The sequence below is a fragment of the Pinus tabuliformis genome, chromosome 6 (assembly GCF_031772625.1).
Source record: "Pinus tabuliformis cultivar Carrire ecotype Pingquan chromosome 6, CPIR1, whole genome shotgun sequence".
Classification (NCBI taxonomy): domain Eukaryota; kingdom Viridiplantae; phylum Streptophyta; class Pinopsida; order Pinales; family Pinaceae; genus Pinus; species Pinus tabuliformis.
In genome coordinates this window covers 2,103,728,341-2,103,736,636 of record NC_142292.1, presented here as the reverse complement: position 1 = coordinate 2,103,736,636, position 8,296 = coordinate 2,103,728,341, and positions in this window count along the sequence as shown.

The following is an 8,296-nucleotide window of genomic DNA, read 5'->3' as shown; positions in this document are numbered from 1 at the left end:
TGTAGATTAACCTGATAATGCAATATAACTAAAGTAAAATACTTAATCTACTTCTACAATCAAACTTGCGGAAGCTTAATAGATTTGAGCAAGATCAAGCGGAACACATATAACAGAGAAGAAGAATCAATACACATGAAACACAGAAGAATACTCTTGCAAGGTCCTCCTTGCAAGACATGATCAACTGATCATCACCTTTTAATATGAGATCATCAACATAAAGAACCATGATCGATGGCTTACCTTTCACAATGATGTGATATAAGTTCACATCTGCTTCATTCTTTGTGAAGCCCAACCCGGTGAAGTAGTTGTCGATCCTGGTGTACCAAGCACGAGGTGCTTGCTTTAGCCTGTACAAAGCTCTCTTGAGTCAACACACATGCAACTCATGATCAAAGGTCTCAAAACCTTCCGGCTGCTCTATGTACACCTCTTCCTCAATCTTGCCATTGAGGAATGCAATCTTCACATCCATCTGATGGATCTTCCAACCCATCTGTGTTGATAGTGCCAAAATTGATCTGATAGATGAGTACCTTGTTACAAGAGCAAAAGTATCATCATAGTCGATCCCCTCGACCTGTGAAAAACCACGGGCAACAAATCTTGCCTTATATTTCTCCACACTACCATCAGCAGCTTGCTTTACCTTGTAAAGCCAACGGGAACTCACAACTGACTTGTTCTCTGGTCTTGGAACCACATCCCAAACACTGTTCCAAACTATGGAGTCATATTCCTCCACCATAGCATCAACCCAAATCGGCTGCTGCACTGCTTTCTCAAAGGAAGATGGCTCAGACTCAATACATTCCCCAACAAGGGCCATGTAGCCAATGTACCTATTAGGTGACCTCCTCTGTCTGCACTAAGAAGATGGTTCTCCCACATTCTCTCTCACATCCGACAACAATCTGTCAGCTTCTCTTGTGCACTTCCGTCCATCTCTAGAAGACTCTGCTTGAGTGGATGTCTCCACTCCTGGAACCTCTGCATGCGGCTGCTCCGCATCAGTCTGAGGCTCCTCCTCCTTAGGAACCAATGGTTCCTCCACAACATGTAGTTGGAGCTCCCTCTCAAGGGAAACTCGCATGGCCTTCTTCTCATCAAACTTGAGATCTCTGCGAACCACTGTCCTCTGACTGGTAGGAAAGTACACCTGATAGTTGTGGGGTGTATCAGTGTACCCCACAAGTATCCCCAACTCTGCTGTCGACTCAAGCTTCTTCCGAGCATCCTTGGTCACATGGAAATATACCGATGAGCCAAAGATCCTGAAGTGACCCAGATCTGGTCTCTTACTGGAGAAAGCTTCCTCTGGTGTCTTCATCCAAAGTATGCGATGTGGGCTTCTATTCTACAAATAGACCGTTGTGTTGCATTCCTCAGCCCACAAATGAAGTGGTAGGCCTTGGTCATGCAACATCGCTGATGCTGCCCCTACAATCATTCTATTCTTCCTCTTGGCCACCCCATTCTGGTGTTGGTTATGGGGTGTCGTCAACTCCCGTTTAATTCCTTCTGCTACACAGAAGTCCTTAAACTCTTGAGAGACATATTCTCCACTGTTGTCACTTCTCAAGGCCTTGATATTCTTCCCAGATTATTTCTCAACCAAAGCTTTGAACTCACAAAACTTTGAGAAGGTTTGGTCCTTCTTTTGCATGAAATAAATCCAACATTTACGAGAAAAATCATCAATGAAAATCACATAATACCTTTGCTTCGCTGTGGATGCTGTCGAGAATGGTCCACACAAATCAGTATGAACTCACTCTAAGATTGCTTTAGCTCGACTGTCTCGATCATGAAAGGAAGACTTGGCATACTTTCCCAAGGTACAACCTTTGCATGTGTCCACTTGCTCAAGTTTACCTTTGGGAAGTCCGGTAGAGATCTGCTGCATTATCTTCAAGGCCCCATGATGCAAGTGGTCCAACCACCTATGCCATAACTCACAAATGTCTTTGCTTTGCACCAATTCTTCTTTCGAACTCAATGCAGCACAATCATCCACCTCTAGTTTATAGAGATTCTTCACTCGAATCCCAATCCTCTCGGTCTGACGTGCGGCTATGTGTCTCAGGAACACCTTTCCTTTATTGAAGACAACATCGTAGCCTTTTTCCTCCAACATCGCGACTGATACCAAGTTCTTCTTCAGTCCAGGCACATACTTCACATCTATCAAGGTGAGAGGAGATCCATGCTCCCTCTGAAAAGCAACCGTGCCCACTCCTGAAACACTGTACTTTCCGTCGTCACCCATCTCTATGTGCATCTTGAGGTCTTTCTCCTCCAAGGTACTGAATAAACTTTTATCACCAGTCATGTGGAATGAGGCTCCACTATCAAGATACCAAACACAACCCACCATCGATGAAACCATGCATGCGATGAGGGTAAAATCCAATTCGAACTGAGAGGCTAATGCCTCACCTTCTGATCCTTTCGAGGATCCCTTCTTGGATTTCTTCAATGGGAAATTAGTTGCATAATGGCCCATCTCATGACAATTAAAGCATCTCACTTTAGATTTGTCAATCTTCTTCCCTCCATGAGAAGAATTAGATTTGGAATGGGAAGCCTTCCCTTTCCCTTTCCTTGCCTTACTTGCTAAGGCCATATTTTCTTCATCATCATTCTTAGATGAAGAACCATCTCTTGTGCTCCTCCTGATCTCCTCCTGCATCAGATCCGACCACAGTCGTTCCCAATCCGACAATTTCTCCCTTCCATTCACAGAGTCTTGGTAGCTATTCCACCTCTTTGGAACGCTGAGGAGAGAAAGGCTCACCGTATCATTATCGAAAATAGTTTTTCCCACACTACTAAGCTCATCTCTGCAGGTGGTGAGCTCGTTCAGGTATGTGGAAATAGTGTTGCCCTTCTCCATCTTGATTCTCCAAAGCTTATCCTTGAGCGCCAATTTCCTCTGGTCACTATTGTTTTGGTAGAGGTCTTTCAATGTCTTCCACATTGAAAATGGAGTATCCTTCCCATGGAGACTTGAGACAATATGGTCTCGAACTCCCTCTAGGATGATCTGTCTCACCTTCACCACACACTTCATCTATTCAGCCAATTCTTGTGCATTAGTTGAAGCAGGCTTTTGGATTTCTTGATCAATGAATTCCTTCAAGCCATTGTCTTCTAATACAACCTCGATGCGATCTTTCCATGCTATGTAATTCGAGCTACCATCTAGAGCATACTCGAGTCTCAAGCCATTGAACACCATTGGTGAACTTTGAAGTATGATAAGAATTCGATTTTGCACCTACAACCAAGAACTTCAAACTTCGAATTTCCCTTCTCAGTATACTGTTCATAGCTTCGATCACCTTTTCTCTGATACCATGTAGAAATTCTGACTGTAGATTAACCTAATAATATAATATAACTAAAGCAAAATACTTAATCTACTTCTACAATCAAACTTGCGGAAGCTTAATAGATTTGAGCAAGATCAAGCGGAACACATATAACATAGAAGAAGAATCAATACACATGAAACACATAAGAATACTCTAGGGAAAGCATCAGCTAAAAACCCCGCTTTTTGTGTTATCATACAAGTGGAAATATATCAGGATTACACACAGCTTTAGCTCTCATAGCTATGCAGCTCTCAGTACAATCCCTCACTGCTGCTCATAGACAGAATAGACTGCTCATATGCCTTCTCCTCTACCCTCCAAGCGTCCTATTTCCTTGCGTTGTTTTTCCTGGGTGATCCAACTGTTACCAAGTGTAACACTGATCACTCACACTGATCTTACACCCTATAAAACTGGACAAATCTCAAGGAATGAATTCCTTCTGCATGCAAGAGTTTTTTATTATAGGAAAATTCTTGCAACTGATAGTACACTGTCCCTGTATTTAATCTCAACTGGGTCTTTCTATGAATAGACATGCATGAGTTATTTATGAGAGAATATTCAGTTATCTAGAGTACACTAGTTTGATGCATGCATGCATTAACTGACTGAACTCACAATTAGTTCCTCAAACTGTTTGGAACTAATTTAACTGGACATAACTCAGTTAACTAAGCTAACTAATTACAACTCAATTATAACTCATCCTTATCTCCTTAATTTAAGGGATAACTGTTGCATGACTTCACAAAGACTTCTAGCTTGAATTTCTCCAACTAATTAATCCAATATGAATTAATTAATTATTTTTCAAGCAGCTGGTGAGACTAAATTCGAATTTTAATTCAAGGACAAATTAAAATTGGAATATTCTTGTTGCCACATTTCAACATTTTCTTCCACTACCCCATTGTCATCTCCCTCTGTTGAATCCTCAATGCAGTTCCCGAATTTCCCACACATGCCTCCAAGTCCAAGTCAAACTCAAGGCCAAATGAATCCTACTGCATTCAACATTGGAGGTGGAAACATAAACACCTTTTTTTCTCCCGGCACAAAACCCAGTTCCCAACCTACCTTGGATACCACTGGTTGGAAAAAAAATTGTTGAGATTGCAACAAGATGATGGAGCTTAGTGAAAAGAGTCGCCTTCACTAAGTGGGTTCGCAGGCAAATTATGGTGCAAGTTCTATTTTTGGATCCCAGCAGGGATGATCACAGCAGGGATGATCACAGCAGGAGTGACCAAAGCAGGGATGATCACAGCAGGAGTGACCACAGCAGGAGTGATCACAGTAGGAGTGACCACAACAGGAGTGATCATAGCAGGAGTGATCAAATTCTATTTTTAGACTGGTTGTCCAAAATAGAAAAGTCAAATATTATTGTCTCATAATAATATTTGGACTATAAACTTGATCTTATTCTCTTGGAGCACTTCAGTTTGAGCTACAGATGTGGCCCATGAAGCTGTCAGAAGGAAGTACGCTTTTCTTATGAGTCATTTGAGTTGTTTCATGCATGAATTCAGTTAGAACTCAATCAGTTGAGTTTGGTGGAGTTGATTGTGGAGTTGATGGAGTTGTGTTGAGTTTGACTTGGTTAAACTAGTTGTAGTTAGTCTAACTGCAAATAGACTAATGATGAGTTTTTAAACTAATTATTAACTCATAATACAACTATAGAATACATCAGTTAACTCAATTGCATGTCAGTGCATGTTCATTTCAATAGGGACAGGTGTTAGAGGATCAGATTGCTATCAGTTGTGACTATAGTTGTGCATCAGATCTTGCACAATCAAGGGATTGAGTATGCCAATGAGTTTGCTCATGTATTTTCCCAGTATTATAGCCTCTGCTTACGTCTAACACAGTGTGAGTGATTCTTTGGAGGTGAAATACGAGTTTGGTAAACCATTCTCATTCATTCTTGAGCAGGTATTGAGCAGTGGAGGCAGGCAAGCAGTGGAATAGATTTGGAGATCAGATCTTAGCTGTATTGTGTGTAACAGGTGGAGATGGTACTGGATTTCTTGTGATAAGAATTGTACTTTGTAATGTTACATGGTATCAATCATTAATATACAGATAGTTGGGGTTTTTAGCGAGATGCTTTCCCCGGGTTACATACTGTGTTAATGTGTGAATGCTCTTGATGTTTTATTGTTATTGATGCTGCTAAATTGATGATCAACGTAGAGGAGCTTATGTATTGTGTATGTATTCCGCAATAGTACATGATCAAGATAATCTCTATTGAAAATGTGTTAAATTATTCAAAATTTCTACATGGTATCGGAGCTGTTGATCATCAGATCTACTATTTAGGAAGTGTTTACATTCTATTTCTTCAGGCAGAGTCTGTAATCGGGCCAGGTAGCCTCTGGATTCATCCTTCCTTTGGAAGGTGAGATATCTGGTGAATGCCCATACAGTCAATCTCTCTACGAGAAATATTTTGTTCTCACGAATCTTAGATCCGAGGCGGTGGAGTTTGAGCTGGTGGAAATCGAATTTGCAGCAGTGTTGTTGAAATGTCTTTCAACGGATTGCAAATGTTATTCCAAAGCAAGAGTGACCTGGCGCTCAAGGATAAACTCAGAAACAATAAAGGTGAGAATGGATATTCATCAAAGGTATCTAATGAAGAGAATTGCGCTTTGGCTGCCAAAGCAAAGAAAGGGAAGAGCAAGAAATCTTCTCAGTCTGGTGCGAAAGGCAAGAAGCAGGATATGTCCAAGGTGAAATGTTTTCACTGTCACCAGAACGGACACTATGCCACTAATTGTTCGTAGAAGAAGAAGAACAAGTAGGCTGCTGGATCGACAGCAGGAGTGGCTCTAGCCTCGTAGTTTGAGCTTGATTTTTCATTGATCGCATGCTTGGTTTCAAGTGTGATGGGATCGGTGTGGTTCTTGGACAGTGGTGCGTCTTTTCACATGATGAGAGATAGAGATTGTTCTCTGATCTGGAGGACAAAGATCTTGGAGTGCACATCGAGATGGGTGATGATGGTAGACATAGTGCGACCGGTATTGGTACCATTTCCTTTAAGAGGGAGTCTGGTAAACCCTTCGTATTGCAGGAAGTCATGCATGTTCCAGGATTGAAGAAGAATCTTATCTCAGTGGCGATGTTAGAAGACAAGGGGTATGATGTTGTTTTCAGCGAGGGAAAGGCTTTCCTGCGCAGCAAGACAACTGGTGAGACCTGGAAGATAGGGGTTTGAGTGAGGAACCTTAATTAGTTGCATGTAGATGGATGCGCAGCAATGGCGGGCAAGGCAGAAGGATTGGTGAGCCGGGATGATGGCGAGTTGTGGCACAGGAGATTGGGTCACCTTCACCATGGAGCCTTGAAGATACTGTAGCAGATCACTAGAGGGCTTCCTAAAGGCACACTTGCGCAGTCAGATCAGTGCAAGGGGTGTACTTTGGGGAATTTTGTGAAAGCCACCTTTCACGAGAAGGATAGTCGCGCCACGACGATCCTTGAGAGAATTCACACAGACGTGTGTGGACCTTTCTCAGTTGCTTCGACAGCAAAACACAGGTATTATGTGATTTTTGTTGATGATTTCTCTCGTAAGTGCTGGATCTTCTTCATGCAGAAGAAGAGCGAGACATATTCAAAGTTCTGTGAATTCAAAGCACTGGTCAAGAAGGAGTAAGGGAAGAAGGTGAAGGCTCTTAGGAGTGATAATGGTGGTGAATACATCTCAGACAAGTTCAAGGATTTCTGCAAGGCAGAAGGGATTCGTAGAGAGCTCATAGCTCTCCATAACCCACAACAGAACGGGGTAGCTGAGCGAAAGAACAGAATGATTGAGGGTGCTGCACAAGCAATGTTGCATGATCAAGGCCTACCCCTTCACTTGTGGGCAGAAGCATGCAATACAACAGTTTATGTGCAGAACCATTGTCCTCATAGGATACTTGGCATGAGTACACCCGAGGAGGCTTATTCTGGTAAGAAGCCTGATCTTTCTCATTTGAGGATTTTTGGTGCTAACGTTTACATGCATGTGACGAAGGATGCCAGGAAGAAGTTGGAGCCGACCGCAGAGGTTGGGATATTTGTGGGGTACACTCATACGCCCCACAACTATCGTGTGTATTTGCTAGATAGTGGTAAAACTGTCGTGCGACGGGATATAAAATTTCAGGAGGAGAAAGCCATGAAGTGTTCGCTTGAGAGGGAGCTACACTTGCATGCAAATGAGAAGATATTAGTTCCTAAGGATGAGCTGCAGGACGTGGATCAGCCACAGGACGAGGTTCATGGAGTGGAAGAGACCACTCATGCAGCGCCAACCATCAGAGGGTGAAAGCGCTTGACAGAAGCTGAGCGACTGGCTCAAGATGTAGAGAAAGTTGTAGGACCACCTACAGCCCAACGCAGGCAGAGACAGTCACCTGATCGGTACACTGGATACATGGCTCTTATGAGCAACTGTGTTGTGACTGAGCCATCCTCTTTCGAGGAAGCTATGGAGGGTCCCGCATGGGTAGACGCCATGGTGGAAGAGTATGATTCTATTGTCAGAAACAGTGCATGGGAGATTTTTCCTAGACCGGAAGGGAAATCAGTGGTGGGTTCGAGATGGATCTACAAAGTTAAGCAGGCAGCTGACGGGAGTGTAGATAAGTACAAGGCAAGATTTGTTGCTTGAGGCTTTTCACAGATAGAGGGGATCGATTATGAGGAGACCTTTGCACCTGTCGAAAGGTATTCTTCCATACGGACGATTCCTGCTCTCTCAGCACAAATGGGATGGCACATTCATCAAATGGATGTGAAGACTACGTTCCTCAACGGAGTCATTGAGGAGGAGGTGTACATTGAGCAACCTGAAGGCTTTGAGGTCTTCAGCAGCGAGTCGCATGTGTGAAGGCTCAAGAGAG